Raw genomic sequence first — 25289 nt, 5'->3', positions numbered from 1 at the left:
AGTTGCCCAAACAAAGATTTATGGACTGTCCTTACCCTGCCTTACTAGGTTTTATCCTTAGTGACTCTGCATGGGGATGAAGTTCAGCTCAAACTGAAAAAGTCAACAAGTGTAAAATAGGTTTCTAAATTTCTTATATATTAGTAAATGAAATTATCACAATAAATTGAATGATTACTTGAGGAAAAAATAATGATAGTACTTTTATTTATATTAGGATAACACCAAATATTTTGACTTTGGCTCAACATTTCTATTCCCTTAAAGAAAGGGGTTTTGCAAATTTGCTTATGAATAGCAACATTCCCCATAACTATTGCTTTTAATTTTATTGGAAAAAATATTTTGAAGAATCTTATTTGTAATTTGCTGTTGTACTGAATGACAAAAAATATCACTCAAAGTACAAAGCAATGTACATTTTAACCTGCTACCATATATTCATGTAAGAACTCAAGCCTTGGTCTCGGTGAATAGCACATGAAACAGCCAATGCAGCTTTGACTCAAAAGAGCGAAAAAAAAGGATCTGTATTTTTTTTCCATTCCAATCCTCTGATCTTCTTTTCAAGTATAGCAAGCACTCTCTGAGGTCTGAATCATCTGCTGAAACCTTTTTTCTTCTCCTTTCCACCAGTCACTATCAACTTTGATTTAAAATATGAAGGAAGAAGCATGACCTGAGTCTCAAGAAATAACAGTTATTCTCATGAACAGGATTATAGCAGTCTCAATGCAATGCTTGGTGTTGCCAGAGCTATAAGCCTAACTTCTAGAGTAGGTTCTTTCAAGATTTCAGTGAATGCAGATGAGATCAGATTGATCTTGAGATTTACTGGACACTGAGATGAACAAACAAGTAAAAAAAAACCTTTGGAGAAGCTCTCTCTCCACTACAATCTAAGAAATCAGTCCAATATTCAGGTTATAACCCTCAGGATCAATTACAATTCTCTCACTGGAGGACAATAGAATATTTGTAACTCAGAACCTTGTTTTATAAGGTGCAGAATCTGAGTACGTAAAACACAGAACGAAGGAAGATGTGTAATTCTCTTCAGTCTTTCAAATCACGTCTTCCAAATATTAAATTCATTTTCTAGTATTTTCAGAATGAGATATTTATAATACTGCTTGATTAATTTGTAATTTAAAAACTGCATATGCAGACAATTTCCATGTACATTTACATTAAGAAGGAATCCAGAATTTATTGAACAGCAGGATTAACTTTTGCATTACAGTGGGAAAGCCAAAAGATTATAAATCTTCACCTTAAGATCATGAAACAGTCCAGCTTTGCCTTTCTATGGGAAGCTCATTTAAACAGAGCATCTGTGTTTTTAAAGCAAGACAGCATTGCTTTTCATAGGAATTGTAGAATATTATTCTTTCTAATCCAACTGATCTTTTGTGTTATCTTGAAGTTAAAAGCAGTCACACAGTCTATTCAGTTACCAAACATCACTATAAAGTACCCAGCTTTTTTCTAGGAAGATGAACTACCATAACTTTCCCTGAGGGCCACAAAACCAGATTGCAAAATTTTAGTCATCAACAGCCCTTCTGTTCACATGACCCTTTCTATGAACTATTTCACGTTAACACAGCTCATGACGCTTTCCTATCTTCCTGTCTCCAGTACTTTGAACTCTCATGGAGATTTCTGGTGTAAGACCAACTTATCAAGCAGGGAAAAGAACAGCTGCTATTTATTTCACTTTAGTTCTCTCTTGTGTTCTGCATTTGCAGGTGGTGGAAGGAAGTAGAACTGTTCTGCAAACAGCTTTTAGACCAGTTCACTACAGCTTGGAAACGATCAACACAGACAGTCATTTAGGGAATAATAAGGACAACCAGACACACTATAGCAATGTCTTCCCAATCAGAAATTCAACTGGTACAATAGGAATTAATTAAAAATATATGATATTGAAGAGATATTTAAAGGAGTTCATAACTGCAACTGTACAGTGGCATTCTTTATGCACATATTCCCACTTTCAAGTAGTTTTAATATTTGAAACATTAAATAAAACTTTATTGTAAAACGAACAAGGTAAATATATATATAAATATACATAAACTTGCATATGACCTTGCACTGTTCCTGTTCCTGAACAGCAATAATCTTCAGTTGCATTTTCTGTCACTTGTTCTGATTTATTCACCATTTGTCACCACATTTGCAAATCTGTTCTAAAATTCAACCACATGTGTTATTACAATAATGATGATGATGATTATATTGAGTTTGTAATTTTTCAAGTCCATTCTTTTCCTTATGTCCATGAGCCAATTTCTATCCTTTGGCTGTACTACCCATTTTCAACTTACTGAAAGTAATGTATAATCAAGAGCACATTTTGATTCTTTTTCTTAAAATTAAAGTGTTAAATACTCAAAGATTATTTTCTCCTTATGGATATTCTTAATTTTTTCCCTATTAAAACGGTAAAATATTTCCCAGAAAAGGTGGAACTTCTTTCTTTTCTTTTTTTTTTCAGAAGTCTCAGATTTTCAGCAGCCTTCATAGTAACCAGCTGAAGAACAGTAGTTGTTCCCTCTTACTCCCTCCATAATGTGGTTTGCATTAAAAACCTTCTAATAACTGATTATAACTGAATTTTCTCCTCCCTCACAGACATTCCATTCAGATATTTCCTAACTAAAACAGGACTCAAAGGCAGGTGATATAGACATTGTCTGTACAAAATCCTGCACTCACTTAGCTAAAATATGTGTGTTTCAAGCCAATTTAGTTAAATTCATGCAGTCTGTGCTTGCACACGTATTTCGGTTTACAGATACATTAAGGGAAACTTTGCAAGAACAGTCAGTTGGATTATAGACTCTTATTTAAAGAGTGTGGCCTAAATTGAAATTGGATCCAGAAAGAACATATTTCTAATATCAAATCCACTTTGCCCTGTTGGAAAACAAAAGAGAAAACTGAGGGATTGGTTGTGGAAATTTCCGTTCTCAAAAAGAAAGCTGTCCTTTTCTATTCTTTCTTACAAGGTTCATGCTATTATGAAAACTATCACATCATCTAATCCTGCAGAAGTAGTGTTTTCTATAAACTTCTGAAGTCGTTCGCTGGTGGTCCTTCTATTTCACATAAAGCAAGTCTACCCCTTCATTTTTGTTGTGCAAAGACAGCTTTCACAAGGAACAATATTTAAGGGTACCTTATCCTATAATTTCAGACATCTGGTTTTCAGGCACCTTTTATTCCAAAGATTTATTTATGTTATTTTTTAGTTTGTTATTGTTTTTAATATATTTAGTCAACAAGAACAAGTTCTATTATCTCTAAAAGAATGCAGTGAAAATACAGAGGAGCACAGGGATCACAGAATCTACACTTGATCATAGCCAAAAGGCCGAGAAGCAATAATATTGTTTACAATCAAGTTCAAATAAAATGATTTCTCCCTTCCTTATTGAAGAGAACATGCAGAAAGGAACCTTTTAATTATTCACCAAACTGCACTCCACTTAAGCTGTGCATTGGTAGTCACCCAAAGAGAAGAAGTTATCCACAGTACAGTTTTTCCTGTGTAAATTGTAGCAGTCACTGCATTCTCCTTTCTCAGCCCATAAGATGCAGCCTGCCTGAAGACTCGTCCCTTCTCTAACTTTTTCTCATCCAGTAATCTATTAAAATCCAATTTACCCTGCACTTGTTCCTATGAGTAGAGTCTGCCAAAAACACATTCTCATTCACTAACTGAATAGAAACAAAGAATTTTTTTTCATGTGTTGTCGGAACGATGTTTCCAGTATTCTCTGTTCGTGGCTTTCAACAAAGAGACTGATATCCCCTACAAAGCAATGCAGCTAGGGCACACTTCAAGGAAATGGAGGTCTGGGCAATGAGTCTGAGGAAAACCTAAAAATCACATTTGCTCTTTCTTGGTGTAAGTACAGCACTTAAGCACAATATTAATCTACCAAGCAAAAGATATAGAAGTCCACCTTCTGCTGTTGTTTGAAAGAAAAAATGGAACTACATGTTCACTGTGATCAATGTGATGTGGGATGTGTTTGGAGCTTGGGCAAAGTGTTAAGCCATCTCAGGGACTAAGGGAAATTCCTGCAAACTCCAAGAAGAAAGCAAGGATCCACTAGGCCACTACTTTAAGGCATCCACAGCTAACAGAACTTTTCACTAAAGCAAATCTTTGAAGAAAAACCTAAGCAAGTCTGTCACCAGCTAAAGAAATTAGGCAAAGTTGTTCGGATTGTTTTCTTAGATCCCAGATAGATGATGCAATTTGTGATCTCACTGTTAATGTAGTGCCTTTCATCTTTAGCTACTTTGTTTTCTGTATCTACCTCTAAAATGAGGTCCACTGTGAAAAGGATTATATCTCAAAGAAACAGTAAACACACTTCTTACCTTGTGGCTGTTTCTACTTAACTCATGTTAGATATGCTTATTATATCAATATCAACTCACTGTCCCGTTACTAGTACTCAGGCCGTTGTTAATCAACACTGTTAGTGAAGGAAAACCCAAAGGTTACATCCAACTTCCACAAATGAGACTTGAGCTTAAATCTGGAATCTTGCTCAGTTTTCACTTTAAAAAACAGCAACATCCAAACACAAAAACCCTATATATGCTATATGTTCTTTTCCACCGTTCACCTAGAGCATATTCATTCCTTAAGATTAAATCACACTCCTAAAAGTTCAGTTTTTCCTAATTTGGCATCATTTTTCCATATCCAGATCAAAATGCACTGAAATCTTCAGTCTGTTTCATTCCAAAAGAGATTTAAAATATGTTCCTGCGAGCTGTTAAAGAAGCTTTCCTTCAGTTGTCCCACTTCATCTCTTGCCAATATATGTTCTCCTTAACTAACAGATGTCTTTCTTTTCCAATACCTTTCTTTGTGTTTACACTGCATGTGATTAATTCCCCCCTCTACTCTATCTCCTCTATCTCCTGGAAAAAAATCTGCAATTGAATGACTCTGCCTTATTCAGTTACTGTTCAATCTTCTCAATCTTCTCAATCTTCTATGACTTCAAATCATACTCCTAATAAAACAAAGCAACTACGTTCTGTTCCTAAACTTCACACAGTCTAAATAAACATATGCATGCAAGACAATTATGTTAATACATGATTTAATGACATCTTTTCTTGATAGTGCATAGTCTTTGTACTTGCATGAACATTACAGACTATAAATATTATTTTGTCATTCAAAACCATTTTATACTAATGGTTGCATTTATTAGGTCGCAACAATTTTGTTATGTAAGAAATTTGCCATTTCTATCTGTGATGAAGAGTGGAGAAAAGGGTACCACACGCCAACAGATGAGTTCAGGAGCCCCCACTCTAACTCAACCAGGATTCATTTGAGCAATCCACTGTCCACAGTATTCTCTCTTGTGCTTTCCTGCATTTTTTAAAATGACTTCTATGATTGTATAATTCTCCCCTTATGGCTGACACACTAGAGAAATATCAAAGTTTTTACAGAAACAGAAATACCTTTTCTTTTTCTAAGGCACGTGCATACAAATATTCCTCTATTTATTTCTTCACACAGGTATGCCATAAAGGCAGAGGAAAAGGTGAGAGGAAGGGAAGAGAAGGTGAGAGGAAGGGAAGAGAAGGGGAGGGGAGGGGAGGGGAGGGGAGGGGAGGGGAGGGGAGGGGAGGGGAGGGGAGGGGAGGGGAGGGGAGGGGAGGGGAGGGGAGGGGAGGGGAGGGGAGGGGAGGGGAGGGGAGGGAAGGGAAGGGAAGGGAAGGGAAGGGAAGGGAAGGGAAGGGAAGGGAAGGGAAGGGAAGGGAAGGGAAGGGAAGGGAAGGGAAGGGAAGGGAAGGGAAGGGAAGGGAAGGGAAGGGAAGGGAAGGGAAGGGAAGGGAAGGGAAGGGAAGGGAAGGGAAGGGAAGGGAAGGGAAGGGAAGGGAAGGGAAGGGAAGGGAAGGGAAGGGAAGGGAAGGGAAGGGAAGGGAAGGGAAGGGAAGGGAAGGGAAGGGAAGGGGACATTGTGAACAGTGGAAGAGATGCAACGAAGAACATATCCAGAGCACGGTTCAAAAGCAACAGTGAATGAGAAGAGGGAAGAATGGGATGTATGAGTGAATGAAAAATTAAGTGAATTGAAAAAATGTAAACATTTGTTGAGCAACCAGAAAAGGAAACTTTGTTGATATCGGACAGTCATTACTTAGTCAAGTAGACTGACTGGAAAAGGGGGATAGATCAGAAGAAAATGAGCTGTTCTCTAGTCAGATGACACACAAACTTGATATTTATAATAATAATAATATTGTCTTTGGAGATATCTCAACTTTATTTAACAGTGCAAGTTCAAAAGAATGATGCAGTTCTTAGATCTGCTTAATAACTCTCATAAAATGAATAATAATAAAAGAAAAATAAATTTTATTAGCTAAGGACCTGTTCTTAATGATGAAAAATAATTCCGTTCATGTTTCCCAAACAAAACTACAAACCTGTTTTTCATTCTCTTTGTTTGAGACTAATTTAAAAGAGAGAAATTGTCAGTCAACTAAAATGTTTCCTTCCTTCCAAATATGTTTCTTTTTTTCCTTTGAAGCATCATTATGTTTCTTATTTAAAGCAGGATTCAACATTCATCCTTTTCTTTTTTACATAGCTTCCTGCAAATCTCTATGAATGCTATATTACTAATCCAAATATGTCAACTCTAGTGGAAAACTTAACCTTATTTTCTGAAAGCTAGCACAGGATCAACTCCAATTTGTTACCAAAAAGCCCCACAATGGTAATTCTTTATCAACTAGCTTCCTTTTATTATGTACCTAAACATTCATTATAAATCATCTCTATTAGCATATTATAAATAATATCTTAATCTTTATGCCTAATATTTGAGATACTATGAATCTCATGTTAATGAGCTCAACTCTTTCTAACTCTCACTGTTACCTTTTGAGTTCCTAATCTTAAATACATTCCCCTCCCCTCCCTTTCCTTTCTCTTCTTTCTTACACCTCTCACCTTTTCCTCTGCCTTTATGGCACACCTGCAATTAGTAGTTATCAGAGAGTATGTCTCTTTGGTGAAATGAAGAAACATTTCTGTGGGTAACTGCGAGGACAGGGTGAGAACTTAAGATGATTCAGTGTCAATGAATGATTAAACAATTGAAGGTTATAACAGTGTCTATTCCTTCAGAATGTTTATACTTCCATATCTATCAGACATGCTCCTATAGCATTTTATTTTAGTTTTATGTGCATACGTCACACATTTTGCCATTTGCAATATTAGTCATTTTAGCATTTATTGGCTGCAAATGCTACATCATAGGGTCTACACAGGGTCTGCAGGTGTAAGAAGTTGTCAATGAGTTTAATTTCCTAAAAGATCTTCAGGCCACTAACTGGTATAATTGTAGGAAATAGGGAAATAGGTTTATGGTGTTTATATATTGATACATAAGAAAATATATACCATCCCATGAAAAGCAATACAAAGGTTTACTTATGCCAATAGGTAAATCAGCACAGATAATAGGAATCCTTCTGATGATTCAGGGTATTATATATATACATATACACACATATATATAACTGCACTGCAATTTTTTGATCAAAATCATTGAGAGATCTAAAATGTTAGTAGTAAATTCTTTCCTATTTAATTCTTAAATATTGCTTCCTTTTCCAATAGTTTTGTTTTATGTAAACCTAATGCTTAATTTTATCAAGGACATACATAGATTCAAACTGTCTCATTAGCAGACAGAGTTCTAAAGACTCTGGAAAAAGTTAGGAAATAATAGGGTAATTTAAAGCCTACCCACAGTAATTATGAAATGTAGAGCTTCCTATCCATCAGGGACAGAAGCACTGTCATCAAAAAGCCTCCCATATTTATCTTTGGTCTTTTCATTTTTAATCTGAGTCTACTGAATCTCAGCCTCAGGAATGTTGAAATTGATATAACTGACAGCTGTTTAAAAAGTCCCATCCTCTTCCTACACCCACTTACTCCTCTCTTTATCTCCTGTTATAAAAGCCTTTCAATAGTATCAGAGAACAGACCCACATTAAGTCATATTTTTAATTTAGCTTCTGGTAGACATTCTACAAATTCTGTTTACCTTAAGCTTTTGCTAAAGCATTATCCAAAACCACAGGTGGATCAGCACTACCACATGATTCATTGTGCATGACTTTAGCAAAACTCAAAGAAACATGGATGCCAGGTAATTTTTAAGAGCCGTGTAGTTTGCAAGCTGAGCATGAAACAATCCACCAATGTATACATTTGAAATAAATGTTACCTAAGACAGCACCGTTTGAATTTTAGAAATAAAACTCTGATGTTCCTCCTCAATAACTTTGATTAGTCATGCTATATATCCAGTTGAAACTTGCAATTAAAGCCATATTGAGCCACACAGTTTCAGTGATAGACAGCGAACATATCAGAAATATTTATAAAAAGCATTTCATTAAATGGCAGGCAGATTTCTTAAAGAGATGCAGACACTTGGATCTCCTTTAAAGTATCGTTTGTATTGTCATGAGTAGCTCTTAATCCAGAGTTCTAATTTTCTGCAACTGCCTTCCTCATTTTCATGTGTAGTGGAAGAGAACATGCCAATTACTTCAGTGAGACATAGAGCATAAAACACCCGTTTTATGCTAAAAAAGCATTTTGGAAGCTCCTTTTTAAAGGGTGTTCAGCACAGTATGATTAAAATCAGACAGGCCTTTCAGTTTTAAAAAATATGATCACACCTCAGTGATTTCCTACGTCAAACTAAAACAATCGGCAGTGCTCTTAAAGGAATAAATGTGGCCAATCTGTAATCATCCTTTCCATATATCTAACTTCAGAATCAGACAAGCAGTAAATATTGAGTAGAAAATGCCCAGAGACCAAAATGGTAAAAGCCATGCATGCCTCATGTTCATACTTGAGCAAATACAATGATAGACATTAATCAAAGGTTCAGCATAACCAGTTGGTGCCTATTATACTATCTCTTTCACCTGCCCATTCAGGAAAATGAAGTGCATAATAATTCAAGGGTAGGACTGTTCATAATTCAGAATTATGAAGAGGAGAAAAAATTGGAAATGAAAAGAAATATGAAACAAGGGAATTTAGTATCCAGGAATAATAATCATGCTTTTCTGTGTCCCGTTCAATATCTTAACTGTGTTTCTATGTTTTAATTATGCTGCAGTTTCAATGGGTTACATTCAGCTAAATTACATCTTAAAAAACAGCATTAAATGTTAATAGGGTTCTTCAAGGGTCAGCATTGTCCTGTGCTATGTAAAGGAATAAAAAAGTAACATAAAAACATGAGACGGGAGCACTTCTTTACCGAACAGAGAGTAAACACTGCATAAGATAACTTCCAGGCTCTACCCAAAGCATGCCAGCTTCCTAGTTTTAAACAGAACTGCCATATAGTTTATAATCCATAACTATGCCTCATGCTGCCTTCAGAAAGTCTCCTTTCAAAAGCCTAAATTAGGGTTAGTGACCCAAACAACCAAATTCCACTCCAAGATCAACGCCAGCTTCCCCGGAGCCTCTCAACAGAGGACAGACAGAAACCAGAAAAGCAGTCAACACCTTACTGAGGTCTCTTGTATTTCCTGATGAGTGGGGAGCAAATACAGGAGGTGCCAAAGTAGCTCCTAGCTCATGAGACGCCTCAAAGAGGAGCTCAGAGTAATCTCTGGAGTTGTGATGATATATGAAATTATACCAAATCTTTAAACAGATGTGAGTGGGTGGTAGAGAGGAGAGAATCAGCACACAGGAACTCTGACAGTGCTGATGCCTGCTAAGGTTATCCATCTTCCCATCTGCAATGAGGCGAGACAGACCATCTTTTAATTTGGCCTGAAGAAATGATAATCTAAATTGCTGCTCCATCCCAAGGGTTTCCACAGGGATCAAAGAACATCAGTCCTTCTAATACGCCTCAACAGCAACCTCTGTGAAATTTTCACTTTTCCTTCTGTTCAAAAGGAAAGGATGCAAAAATTGTTATGAATAAAGTTTTATTCTTTGGCTCAGGAATGGAAGAAGGCTTGGCTCCAAAATCTTTTAGGCTGGTTTATGAGCTATTAAGAGCACAGTATTTGCAGTACCCTGATCAAGTACACCAGAGCCTCACAGAAACGATCACGTTTTACAGAGTGCCATTCAACATATGGAGATCTGCATTTCTTGGCATCCTGATCTACGTACAAAGGTAATATCTGCAAAGACATGTTCCAACACTCTTTCCATAAGACTGTAAGAAGAGAATCGTGGAGATGTACAGATTTCTGCAGCACAGCAGTATGTTAAATCATAACCTCAAAGTAGATGCCATACACTGAATAGGAAAGGAAATGAAAACATCTTTTTGATAAATTAAAACCAATATGAGAGGTAAAATCAGAGAAAGAAACTTTAAAGATGTGACATAAATTGTTTCAATAGTACTTGCGGAAGAATAATAGATGCCATAAAGAACACAGATTTGGCTAACGAGAGTTGTACACTGATCCAAAAATCATGCCCTTTCTGTTAAAAAGAACATGTGAGAAGCCAAAATCTCTGTGTTAAGCACTGGGAAAAAATAAAAAATGAAAAAAAGAAGAAAAAACAAAAGCAGAAAAAATCATAGGTTTTACCAAAGGAAAACAGAGAAACCAGAGGAATAGTTTTCAGACTTTATCCTAATACTTATCAGCAAAAGAAATCCTCATCCAAAGCAAGAAAGCAAGTTTTTTTCCAAGAGAATAAGGGAAGTTACATCTCCTGAGTAGATCTATGAATGGTATCCTCATGCTCAAGTCTTTTATGTTAAGATGTTTAATGTATAGAAATGCAAGCCGTGTTATATTTTTTAAATAATAGTAGAAAAATAATAAGGATTTGAATCAGAACAATCCACAACCAGCAGTACTGTCAAGTCAGGTTTCAAAAACTTTCTTTATCCATTTGATATAGATTTTCCCTGCTGTCTGAAAACAAAAGAACGTGGCCAACCAGATGGCAACCATGAGTATAATCTTTCCCTGTGCTGGAATTTCAGAGGCAAGGATACCTGCCAACCACCATAAGACTGCTGCTGTGCACATGTGCAGCCTTCTGAGGAAAAAAGACAACTCCTAATATATGTTACAAATAAATTCTCTTAGTGCTAGGATAGTTTCATTTGAATGAATAACAACCATGAGGCCACTGGGATTTTCAAATCCTTACCTTCTGGCAAAGAGTTAAAGGACCAGATTCTGTCTTCAGACATGCATGTGCGTGGCTCCCAGATGTACTCATAGATAAAACACTCAACCCGAAGTGATGTCAGGTGTGGTGTGAATTTAGTCCCAGTTCACTTTAATCCAGCCCCACCAAGTCACATAAAAAATACCTTCGACATCAGTGACAGTTACATACAGTAACAGTGGTTCTGGCTCACTCTGTGTGCTCTGGTAAAACAAAAGCAATAACTATAGCAGTTACTGTGTAAGTCAACGGTCAATTTTCTTTCCATTTAAATTAGAATAAAAGATGTCCACATAGAGTACACCACAGAATTACAGAGAAGTGTACATCTGAACTTTTGGATTAGAAGTAACTATATAGGTCGCTCCAAAAGTAATGCCTTCTATTTATTTCCATAGAAACTACAACAGAGGCAAAGAGCAAAATTTGATAGAGCAAACTCTCAGCTGCAAGACTCTATTCCTCAATATAGTCAATACAATTAACTATGCATTTTTGCCAGCAATTAACAAGAGCCCGCATGCTGCACTCATTAAGATCTACAGCAGTGGAGGTACCCACTGTTTCACAACTCCTATGATAATATAATGGCTAGGAAAACATTGTCCATCCAGTTCAACTTTCATCAATCTGAGCTTAACAGTTGGCAGCAAAGTCAGGCACTAAATCTGGAATCTACCATGGGTGTGCTAGGACAGTCCAGCCAAGATTTGCAATGCACACCCTGGTTTTCAAACTGGTATGGGGCCTGGTGTTACCATGTTGCAAAAGAAAGTTTGTCATCTTCTCTGATCTGACTCAAGAAGTTCAGGCCTTCAGTTCAGTCAGCATTGCAATGAAGCAGCTCAAGTTCATGGTATCCCTGGGTTCCAGGAAATCCAGGAGGATCACTCTTTTGCTACCCCAAAAGACAGTGCACATTCCACTGCTGAACGCTGTATCTTGAACTTTTAATTTGATGGAGAGTTCACATGTCACTACTCCACAGACTGCCATTTTGACTCCAGCTTGCAGTGGCAATACCACATCTTGCCACTGGAAATGATGTGATCCAGGAAACTGATATCTTCAACCTTGTATTGGTTTAATAGTTCTGAACAAACTTGCACACAGTGTTTTTCCTGTTCCTGTGTGAGCACTCATGAGACCCACCTAAAACAAACTTTGCCAAATTCCAACGTTGCCTCCATCACTTCCAACATACTGAAAACAATATTCTGCTCCATACACAGTTCCTAGACTGATCAGCTAATATGCACAGAGAGGTGATCGAGACACTCTAAATGTGACAGCTGTTCATGGTCATCTGGAACATGGCTCATCTTCATGTCACTGTCACCACTGCTGACATGCACTACCCACTGTCCCACGGTTCAGCCTCCATAATACCATACCATAACACCAACATCCACCTCTGACATTGTGGGCCCATGTGATAAGATTAGAGGCATTACTTTCAGAGCAGCCCTCATGGATTTGTGGCTTGTCCACACAGAGAAAAGTTTGATGTCCTTCAGGAATAAAGAATGCAGGCCTGGATAATTTGCCACAAATTTCACTGAAAAATCAAACACTTTTCTCATTAAGCAAAGAAAATCATGCAATCTATAGGAAAGGTAAATCACATTTTCAGTGTTAAATCTAAATGGCTTCGTTTTAGGTTGCCTGGTCATTCTGTCTTTGTACATTAAGTGCAATTGTTTTCAGTTCCATAATATCTTGTTCTTATGTACACATTCCATCTTTCTTTGTGTCAAGTAGGCCTTTAAAAGTGTCCTCAAATGCTGCCTGCATTCCAGTCAGAAGCGTCTCATATATTTTATGTCAAGAGAATTTGTGTTCTTTCCCAACAAGAAAATCCAAAAGTTCTTGTTTCAATGGAAACGTGCCAAAAATATAGAGTACCTAATGCAATAAGATTTAACATAATAAAAGACAGAGCAAATAAGATATGTTAACTATCACACTATCCATTGTGTCACAGCTACAGCAACGGATTTGTTAGTGAATAAAGACGCGTGAAGTGTTTTGGTAGAAGTCAATCATTAGGAAAACAGGGAGTCTTCATTCATGACTACTTCTCTTGATGGAAATAGCTTTAGCGCAATCTACTTCTTTTTTCTTTTGATTGCCATGAAGCGTTGAGATTAAAGTAAAATTCACATGTAAATCAACAACCTTTAGCTTTCATAGGGGGATTACTTAAAACTGTTGTGAAAAATGTCTGAGTATTAGAAATCTGTCATGTTTAACTTTACAATTTAGAACCTTGTTTAACATGCAGTGTTTTAAAAGGGCTAAGTCCCTTGGCACTACCATGGTCCTACTAAGATAATAGAAAACATTTTGTTTTATTAGATAGAAAAAGCATCCGGGTTAAAAACAATGCTGTTTACTGAGTGCTAATCCAATCTGCTAATCCAAAATTTACGCACCTGATTAACTGTGCATGCAGTGGGTATAAATGAAAAAATATGTTTACTTTCAGCAATCAAATCTGAAAAGTAATTATTTGTCCTCCCTAGGGAAAAGAATGACATTTCCCCAATCCACTTCTCCAGAGCAGTCTATGAAATTACTGCGTCGGTGTAAAAAGCAAAGGAAGTAGGATATAACCTCTGTGTTCTTGAATTTACTTCCTTCCATTGTAACATGTTCTTACTTTATGTGGGATTACCCTGATCTTAAAATGAATTTAAGAAAAAAAAAATAAAAATTGACTCTTGTTCTGTTTTTGACTTCTCCTAAACACAAACACAAGCCAATCCAAACATGCTCATATTACTCAATAGACTCAGCAAAGTCTGGTCATTGTCGTTCCTAACCTCTTTAATGGCAGAAAAGTCATTTTTATTCATTGTGGATTTAGAAGTGATTCATCATCAGTGCATCAGATTCACAGAACAGCGATCGAAGGAAGCAAAGAGCATCCTTTATCTTTACCACCAAAAAATGTAAATAATTGAAACAGTACATAAAAGTCTTCTTTGGCCACAAGCACGGATGAGAAATGAGCTAACAGCTGCACATTTTTACTTGCTGAACTTAAGTGCATGAAATGAACCCAACACTGAGTCTAATATGAAGGAATCAATGGACTGTTGCCTTACTCGGTGCTCCTCCAAAGACTTTTGAACTGGAACAGAATTCATTTTAATGAGCATCCAACATCTGGAGAAGCCCCTTAAGAGTTACACAAAGCCAAGTTAAAAAAAAGAAAAAAACAACAAAAAACCTGCAAGAATACCAAATCTCTACTGAGAAAACACCAGAAAGAAGAGAAGAAACAAACAAACAAAACCAAACCAAACAAAAAGAGAAATCTTCAGTTCTTATATCTCAGAATCAAGAGCGTGTTACTTTATGATTTGCAGTAAGAGAGATTTATTTTCATATAATTTCACACCGAGTTACTCCTTTGATCATCTGATAAACCCGGTCCACCCGTAATTTGCAAGACATTTTTGGACTATCCCCAAGCTAGAATTTTTTTTCTAATGGCTTGGAGGAATGCAGTTTTACTCTGTTCTGTAAGAGCACAATACCTTTTCAACAGTACAGTAAACAACACTGAAGGAAAAACACTTCAAATCTCCAGAGGGTTTTTCTTATTGCTTCCTTTCTGTTTCCCGCTCGGTTTTCAAAAATTGGCTGCAGTGCTTTTCTGTCTTTAAAGTAAAAAGAACAGGATGCCCCTGCAACTGTATTTCACTTGTCCTATTGCTTGTGCAGCAGGTGGCTGAACTAGGAAGAATTCAAGTTTAGCTGTCTCTGTGCACTTGCATATATTCATAGTCTTTTCTAACTCAGACATACATAACTATATATATGTATTTTTACATAGTAGACTTTTGGCTTCAGTTCACCAGCAATTTGAGTTTGGCCCTGAAAAGCTGGATACGTGAGTTAACCTTCGCAGTAAGCCCAGATTTTAAGTGCACAGTGAAAGCTGTCTGCTGTACACTATTCTGAGGAAAGACAACAGGCAGAATTTCACAGACTCTTCCTTTTAATCCCCCAGAATTTACCATCATCGTTTTTTTTCATAACCAAAGTGTTGGAAAGAGGTGAAACACATCGAGATCATCCATCTTTGGTCCTTTTTGTGCCTGTAACTAAAAGATAGTGGTAAATTGTTAGATAAAGAGGAGAAAAGTTGCAGGGTGGAGAAATAAGTTAATATTTTCTGAAGAGCTTTCCTCTTCTTCTTGCTATGATTTTAATAAACTGTGACCCTATTAAAACCATCACTCCATACACTCTTGTAATCAGTTCCTTTTTTGTAATTGTGCCAGCGTTGTATCCACTGTATGTGAATCCATGCCAGATAAACATGGCTATGCTTCAAGAAGCACTATTTTTCAAAGCTTTACCCTGAACTCTCTGGCTCAAGTACACAAATTTGAGGGACAAATGTCTCTGAAAAGAACAGTCTACAGTACTTTCCAACCCCTCTCTCCTACATGACTCTTCTGCAGTTGTACAAAGGCCAACAAACATCAAATGAGACGTAGACTGTAGCCAAATAATTCAGACTAAACTGATCAAGTTTACCCACTCTGTGCAAGATGTTTTTGGTTCATAAGATCTTTTTTTCTTTTGTAGACTAATTAAAACAGTTTGACGAAGACTTACTGAAATATTATGCTCCTTGCCATTCAAAAATTGCATGAGCCAATGCCAGCACTCCTCCCTGTTTGCCTTTAAAGCCACATGCACTTCTCTTAAAGTTCTAAACCTGCTTGAGGTATATGCAGCTGCTTCTAATATTCCTTCAAATTCTCTTCTTCCTCCCTAGCTGAATGTCTGTGAAGTATGCCAAACAGTTAATGTTGTTTTGTTTTCTTGGCTTCTTGCATAATGCTGCTGTATTCAAATACAGGAACTGTGTGACTGAACAACTAAAACCTGTATTTCTAGATGCTGTTCTCTGCTAATTTAGTTTAGCATCATTTGTGTTTGTATCATATAAAACTTGTAGGATGTAAGCAAAATAATGAATACTTTAAAAATGCATATGTAGGTTGGAAAAGCCAAAAATAAAATGCCTACCTGGCCTTTTAGGTGTACCATGTGAAGGTTAACTAGCATATCCAGCTTCTCAGGGCCACAGAGAAATCAAATAGTTTTGCTTAGACACTTCTCCTGTCTGAGCTTCAGATTGCTTAAGGAATTAGCTATTGATTTAGACAAATAGAAAGAATGAGGTTTGTAGATGATATAGATGCAGGGTTACACAGATAAGTGTTTTCTCTTGTTATTTCTCTGGAAAACATTCCACTTTCCACAAGCCAGATACTTTCTTAACTTTTATGAGGTATAGCTAAATTTAGAGTGTGAGCTTACCCTCCGCAAAGTCTAAGATCTACAAGGTTCACAACAAAAAATAAAAGTCACGCTGTGACAAGCACGTAAATAAGAAATCCACAAAGAAATCCAAAGAGAATTGAACTGTGAGATCTGTGAATAACACATATATGTATAATATATGCATATGCGGTTACACAGATATATGTACGTCTCCATCTATAGTATGAACACTGTACAGACAAGATGGACTACTAATGAAAAACTGAGCTTTTTTTTCTCCCTAAACACAGACTGCTCTGACACCACTTTGAAGCAGATGATCACCTAAAGGCACAAAACATTAAGAAGCCAGACTCCACCACGGTTTTGATGGGCTGCATATTTTATACAAGTATCAGCGGTAGAAAAACTATGGCAATTTGAAATAATAGGAATGAATAATGGGAAAACAGAGCTAACCAGCTACATCAACCTCAGATATACATTGTGAGCTTTGCAGCCTACAGATGAAAACTGTATTTTAAAAACTTATGCAGAAAACCCATACTCCTTCTACTGCTTCCAACACAGCATATCATGGCTGCTGCTGCAGCAGTAGCTAGACCAACATCAATGAGTGCTTAGCTATCAGTCAGCTATGACACAAACTACCAAGATTTGGAGGGGGTTGTATTAAGGACCCTACGCACAGAGATTGTAACAATGGAGAAATTTTCACTAGTCTCATTACATTAAATGTGCTCTAACTGACAACATGCTTTGTCCTCTAAAATAACCAGACCCAGGAGGATCTGTGTCAGCTATGCTTCCCACTGCCCTACTTGTCAGAAGCAGCCTAACAGGGACTGAAAGTGCTGTGTAAGGAAAATGTTCAGCCCCTAAAGGCAGAAAGGGAGGATGACTCATCTGGTGCTGTTCCCAAGTCGTCCTTGCCAGCCAAACCAAGAGTTCACTGATGTGCTTCAGAAACCACCCCATCTGGCTTTTCTGGAGTAGTAGAGATGGGTCCATAATCTGGGTCTTTTGTGCAGGGGTAAATGAGCAGTTAGAAAAGACATCCTCCTACATAGAATAAAGTAGCTACTTCCAGTGCTGTTAAATGGCTCCTGAGATAAGTTTTCATTACTCTACATGTTATAGAATCTTTCCTGAAAACAGTAAAAAATTAGCAAGCTTTTTATTGTTTCATACAAACAGCAGCCAGTGGTAAAGCCAAAGCATAAAGGTTATTTTTTCTTGGTTTTGGTGGTAAACTTTGTGAAGTGTTCCAAAGTGCATTTCTGAGAAAGCCTTTGATAAGAGCTTTTTAAGAAAGATGGAGGAAGAGAATCAGCAAAAAATATTGCATGGGCCCCATTGTTTAGTTAGATGTTGACTTTAATTAGGTCAGTCATACAAGTGTAAAACACTCTACTAAGTGACGGGAATTACTCTGCTACATGATCAGATAAGAGTCAAGCTCTAATTTCAGATGTCTAAGCTGCATTTTTCATAGTTAACATCATATGTTCTGTAAAAATTAACATAGAGAGGGTGGAACCTTCAACACTCATGGAGTCACTAAGAAAGATGCTGGGTTATGTCTATGCACAGTCTCAGGACCCTGGATGTGTGTGTGAACCCTTCTGTTGAGTGCTGGGCTACACAGCCCTATCCTCTGCAGCTGTGATCTTCTACTGTCCCCTCAGGGGCCCTATCCTCCCTTCTTGTTTACCCTTCCATAGCCTCTTTATTAGTTCAAGCCTCAAAGGTTGTCCACGATGTATTTAGAGCAACATGCTCATATACACAGTGACCCACAGCACAGAAGATCTGGATATGTGAGCATCGCTCCTGACAAAAACAAGGATAAGAGAATTTGTCCTAATTTTCTCCTTTCTGTGCTTCTTCACTCCTGTGGACATAGGAAGAAAAGCTCTCTTTAAATGACAAAATAAAATTGCTGGCTGCATGGTCAAGAAAGTGAATGCAGTGACTGTGGCATTTGTGTTGCAGACATTTTCATAGAAAGGCTTCCAGATAACTTTGCAGTATCAGCTTCAATGTGTACTTTGTTTGGAAAAGATTTTCCTAATCATCAAAGCTCTGCTTTAACAAACAATCACAGCAATTAGTGCATGCCAGATAGAGGAGGCAGCTGTGAAGAGCTTTTTGTCCATTTCTCTGAACATCCTTCCTTTGATTCACTGAATTTCAAATTGAAGCTCTTTCAAACAGACAGAGCCCTTACATATCACTAACACTGCTGCACTGTCCAGCAAGCAATAGCAGGGCCTCACTGCTCACACATTCATTCCTCTCCCAGATATACACATTTCTTCCCCATCCTGAGGGTAGCGAAAGTCTATAAGGCTCTCATTGCCCCTTATAAAGAGCAATTTCTGCTGTAGTATCTGACTAGCAATAAGTAAGCATACTCCAACAAGGCCATGAGAAGTTCAATATTTAAACATTTATGTAATAACATAAACATAGATAAAAAAGTTCTATTTATCTATAAGCTGCTTTCCTCTCTACTCACTTGTCTGAGGCTGTTTCCATGAGTCTTTTAGAACAGAATCTATATAGTTGTCCTACTTCTTCAGTACCTAATATCAACGAGCTCCAACCCTTATTTGAGCACTAGGACTTATTGTCTGGTAAGTCATAAGAATGATGGAACATGTGAGTTCATTTGAACTGTTGTCTTCAGTATGTCACATTTTTTTATCTGAGATGCTGAAACTCATTATCATGAAGCTAAACGAGTTCTTTAGCCTTAAAAAGTTAGTTTGGAACATCACTGGTTTCACGTGAGTGAATAACAAATTTTAGTGGATATGTAGAAGGCACTGAGTTCAGCATTCTGCAATTTAAATTAAATCTGCGGCTTAAAACTGATTCCAAGAACACAAAAATATTAAAAACTTGTTGATTTGCTTTTCTCTGCATCAAACTGTTTCAGTCTTGCTTCTAATGTAACAGGAGAGACAAGAGAAAATGTACACAGTATCATGCACTCACTTTCTTTAGGATGATCAGCAGTGCTCTATGTGATTAAGAAGCGCCAAGATAAACAGAAGTCAGGTACAAATGGTGATTATCCATTGCTCACCTATAAACTAGGTAAAATATGAAACTACCAATATTAAAAAACTAACAGATTATTTTGTCAGAACTGACACAGGTCTTTTGGGCCTACAAGCTAACACAAAATTAGGTTATTCTTTGTGAGATGCTTCATTTTTGACTGATATATTTTATAGAAATGAGATGAATAAGGTGAGCTGTATGAGCTGCTAGAAACAAAATGTTCAAGGACAAAGCTCCAAATTCACTGCACTTTACTATAGGTGCCAGTTTGGGAACAGATCTACCACAGGTTTTCTCAAAAATGGAGAGGAAAACGCCTTCTGTGGGAGATTCAAGTTTAGGGGCATCTTTGGAGGTTCCTCTCTCCATGATGTATGAGGCTCATCTGAAAAATAACATGGTCCATTGCCTTGGTGGCACAACACAAGGTATCTGCATTGAGGCCTAGAAAATGACTGGTTCAGAGGAAATGAATAAGCCAGGAGTATGTGAAGAAGGAAAAAGAGCCTCTAAAAGAAAATAGCACAAATAGAAAAACAAACAAACAAATGATTGGGGTTTTGATTATTAGATGTAACCTGAGAACTTGACAGTGCCAAATTTTAGATTGTCCAGATTGAAAGGAAAATCATGGCTGTGAAAAACTGGCACTCTGCAAGGACTTTCAACACTGATATGTACAAATCAATCACCCTTTTAAAAAGCTCATTTCCCATATTTCTGCAACACTGACATATAAACAAGTGTTTATATTTTTGGCTAGCAGGCATTTAGACATCTTTTGCCCCATCTCACAAAATAAATGCTTAAACTATCTGAAATCTCTTTCTCACTCTGATATGTTCTACATTTGTGTTCTTGTTTCTGCCTTGTTTGAAATACAAATGATAGCAACTGAATTGTCACCATCACCACATAGGTGCTGGGAGTACTTGGGACCATCTACAGATTCCCACTAGCTAAGACATCAATCTCTAAGCCTTGTAAGACAGGTTGGTTAGAGAGGTGACAGCTCCAACACTTCCTAGTTCAAAACAGCTTGCCAAGCAAAGAAGTTTGTGGCTCAAGAGAGGAATTACCTGAGAGATTTCAGTGAATACAGACAGAAAAACACCCTTTTCAGAGTACATATCCAATTTGATTCAGGCTGCATGTAGTTTTGTCACATATTTAGAGTCTTGCAACTTATATCAAGTTATTAAGGAGCAACCACAATCCCCTAGTGTTCTCCTTTCCTGTAACCAACAGCTGCAGCTCTTACAGCCATGTCATTCATTTCCTACCTAAAAAGAAGAAAAGCATCACATGGAGAAGTTGTAAAGCACAAGAGAAACTTTCCTGAACCTATATATATATGAAATAATCTGCAGAAGTATGAGAATATAATTGAATATTTCATTTCTGTAACAGGTGAATTACTTGATTTCATATCTCATTTGTTTAAGCACATGAGTAGTTTCTGGATTGTGTCAACAAATGGAGAAGGAGGGATGTTGGAGATGAGTGAAAATCATGCACTGAGACACTGCTGAAATGGTGAGAGATTTTCAATATATGTGCAGCTACAATGCCCAGTAACTCATTAGATACTTTTCCTTTTGTGTGCATGTAAAGCCTATGTATGTGTACACGCAGCAGCATTGTCACATATTCAGTAACTAATTCATTACAGCAGTTCAGGGTAATGATTCATCTCAGTAAATCTATTATCTTTGGAGCACTGAGCTGAAAGATAGCTTCAAGAATATATCAAAGTGAAACCTATCTTCCTAACAGAGATACCACGATTTCCTATGTAACTGGCTCATTTCAGTATTATCTTTGCTTGCTCATCACTCCTCCTCACCACTTCACAGGGACTTTCAAGAGCCCTGCATCATCAATCTGTTTTAAGAGTTAAAAAGGATGTTCCTCGCCTCCTCAAAAACATGCCTGGCTCCATCACTCTTATCATGACAATGTCTGCTTCAGCTTTCAGAGAAGTCTCAGAGGATTTAAATAGCAAAGTTTGGAACATAGATGTGCAGACTGTAGTAATAATAACATTCAGTACTTGAAATAGGAATATCTTCCTGAATAAAAGTTCTATACTACGGGTAAGTTTCATCTCAATTAATATCATAAACCTGAAAAGTAGGTGTTAAACTAGTTGGTTCATCTCCCGTTAATTAAGGTAAAGATGCACATACCTCCAGAGGGTGAGTCATTCTACCTTTATATAAACATCTCAGAAAAGTGAAAGGAATTGCCCTCGGGAAGTATTTATCTTTGCCATCTGACTATAGCAGCAGCTACCTCAGACTAGACACCAACCTTGTAGCTGACTATATATAATGAGGTAAGATGAACCATGCTGTGACCAGGAGCTCCATTCAATCTGTGAAGACATCTGACCTGACCGCATCTCTTTGTCTGTGTTATCTGTTCTTTCTCCAGCAGAATCTTCCATGCGTTCCTAGACTGACAGTTACAACTAATATGGCTTCAGTTTTCAATGAAGAATTACAGGACAGAATTAACAACTTCTCCTCAAATACTCTCTGTTCTGTGCTCCCCATACCAGCCAGACTTCACTGATCTGTGAAGCAGGAAAATAGCTAAGGGCACTCTTGAACTTCATTGATATTTTTCTTTAATCATAAGTTATTTACAGTCAGGAAAAAGCAGTCCCAAACATCCCATCCCTGCTTCACATCTTCTGCTCATGTTGAGTATCACACACGCGTAGTCCTAACTAAAGAACAGTATTCAGCTATTAAGACCTAATGTTACCAAACTTGAAAAGAAAAAAAAAGACCATTAAATAAATACGGCATTTTAGAACACTGGACTGAACAGACTGAAATCTTTTTTGAAGGCAAAGAGAGACTGGCAATTAGGATTGCAAGCAGATTTTTGCTGTGCTCATTTCTACTGCCAAAAACCATTTATGGGTGGGACAGAAGGAGCCTCAATTTTAATCTTTGGAGCCATGAATGCGAACAATTCTATGCAGAATTTATGAGCTGTTTTACTTATCAGTATTTCCTCAGAGTTTTCAAGCAGTCAGATTGATAACCCTTTCCTCATACTGTTTGTGCGTGCTTCAGTTCAGCCATACAGCGCAGAAATGGACATGAGCTACATACTGTACCATACAAGGAAAGTAAAGGCAATGACATGCCAATCATGGTCATTAGTTTTGTTAGAAAACTCAAAATGATATCACTCATAATAAAAATCCATGTTTCCAAATACTTAAGCAGCAAGCATAACCTAAATATTTGGGGATTTTTTTATTAAACTAAGTTCTATAGGTCATCTAAATAGACAGAATAAAAGAAAGAGAAAAACAAAAACGGATGGAAGGAGTCTTATTTTCTTCTGTAATATGCTTGCCTTTCATGAAACAATTTCAACTGAATGACTTCAGTGCACAAAGAAGTCTATTTTTTTTCTTTATATATCCACAATTTATATATCCATAACTTCTATGAGTAAAAATTTCTGGTTACCAGAAAATACCAGTTGCCTGGCATAAACCAGCTCAGGATAACAAAACAGACTCATGTTCCCAAAAATGAGGCCTTTATCCTGGGCCTACAATGTAGTGCATTTATACATTTGACTTCAAGGATTTTTTTTCCAGCATAGTGTTGGGGACTCAGGCTCAAGCTACAGCTCTGCACACAAGTACCAAGATGCTCACAGAATATAGGATACACAATCCACATGACCCAGGTACATAAGGTTTGCCACATCAATACATCTACTGACAGTTAAACCAGTTTCACCAATTTCACTCTATGGCAATGACTGATGGTTACTAACCGACTTCTGGATGGATTTCTTTAGTTGGAAAGAAATGCCAGTAGAGAGGTTTTAACCGTATTAACCTTGGAGTTTAGTTATTGACTGAACATGGAGTACTCCGAGAACATCTCTGAAGCATTTAAAAATGAGCAAATGTAAATAAAAAACAAAACCAAGATATTTCTCTTTTTCCTCCACAAAATAGAAAACTTTTTTGCACTATTTTATTTCACTTGTCTACATTATGACGAGATTAGCTATAATTTAGTACAGCATGAATAATGAGAATGGATTACAGACATAACACCCTCCAAGACAGGATGTAGGTTGTTTGTTTAGAAAATATCACTGGGTTGTGAAAGAAGCATTCAGTATCTAAGCCTGAGTGGCTTGAAATTCTATCTTGTGATAATGTAATAAATGAAGAATTTTCTAGCCACAGTGAGTAGTCTCCACTGAGGAAATGGAGAAACCCCCACTGATAACATCAACTACGCAGTGAGCTCTCATTACGGAAGTATGATTTTGACATGTTTCTCAAATGAGCCATTGGAAATGATCTAGCTGAAAAAAAATATCTCCCTGAACTTCATTGGGGAGATGCTAAAAGCAGAGAGCTGCAGCAGTGTACACAGAGGGGGCAACAATACGTACTCTGTATGGAAACTGACTCCGCAATAACTTAAACACCTTTTCCTTCTCTGCATCAGTGACCCCTGCATTGCTGAGGATGTTCGCCAGAGAAACAGGGAAGGCAACTGGGAACAGATAGTGGACAGAGTCTTTGTTCTTTTACTGAGATTTCAAGTTCCGTAGCTGCTGCAGGTTTATATATGGTCTCTCACAACATTTAAAAATAAAAATAAAAGTAAAAAAAATTATGAATACTTAGGCAAATACAGACATAAATGTGAACAGGGAACTGTATACAAGCATATATACCCACTTCTAATATGAACCAAAGATCTGTAATTTTTCAGTGGTTTCCATCTATCTAGGATGCACTATGGCTGCCGAAGGGCTCAACCTACATTTACTATCTCTGTGCTGTAAATATAGAATCATAGAATCTTTGGAGTTGGAAGAGGTGCCATTGTATTACGATTTGATCAGAATACATATTCCTTCCTAATTAATTTGGACAAAACATTTGTTTATTTTGTAACCATGTTGTAAATCACTGGTTACTGTGTGCAAAGGCTGTTGAAATCCTTAAAGACATGCATACATCTGAGTGAAAATCACTGTTGAAAATCGTGACTTTACTGTCATCCAAGCTGAAATTTTTAGTGGGAAGTGAAATTTGTCCCACTGGACTGAAATATGACCACTATCACTCTGCCTTTGCTGGCATTTATATCAGTATTTCACAATGAGATCTTACCATTTCTCTCACATTAAATGAGATCATCTCTAGATTTCAGGAGAGAAGGGATCAAATTTTCCATAGATGCAAATATGTCCCTAATCCCCTTGTTTTTAGGGAGTCTGAGTTCTCCAGTGCGTCTTTTGCTGATCTGAATCTCTTGTATTATATTCTTTCTTTGTTGCCAAACTCCCTTTAAGGTTTTTGTTTTTTGTGGGTTTCTTTTTTGAATGACATTGTTTGGTCCGACAAACCAATTCCAAATATGCTCACTCTCATGTGCTTCCTTCTTCAAAACTTTGCTTGGTTTGGTTTTACAGCTTCCCTTGGGACTCTATACTTCCCTGCACCATGCCCACAGATGAGGCAGCACAACCGAGACAAATTCCGCATTGACAGTACAGGGCCCTGGGAAGAAAGCCATGTTTTACTTTCTGCACATTTTTCTTTTATTCCCCACTCCCATCTGCTAATAGCTTATAG

General features: G+C 37.2%; 1 protein-coding gene and 1 pseudogene across 10 annotated transcripts in view; both read right to left on the bottom strand.

The window, feature by feature from the left end:
• NAV3 (neuron navigator 3) overlaps nt 1-25289 on the bottom strand; it is a 516270-nt gene that overhangs the window by 220542 nt on the left and 270439 nt on the right. The window lies entirely within an intron of this gene.
• LOC140247509 (U2 spliceosomal RNA) lies at nt 3262-3397 on the bottom strand (annotated as a pseudogene).

The sequence above is a fragment of the Excalfactoria chinensis genome, chromosome 1 (genome assembly GCF_039878825.1).
Source record: "Excalfactoria chinensis isolate bCotChi1 chromosome 1, bCotChi1.hap2, whole genome shotgun sequence".
NCBI lineage: Eukaryota > Metazoa > Chordata > Aves > Galliformes > Phasianidae > Excalfactoria > Excalfactoria chinensis.
This window is presented reverse-complemented; position numbering and strand designations above follow the sequence as displayed.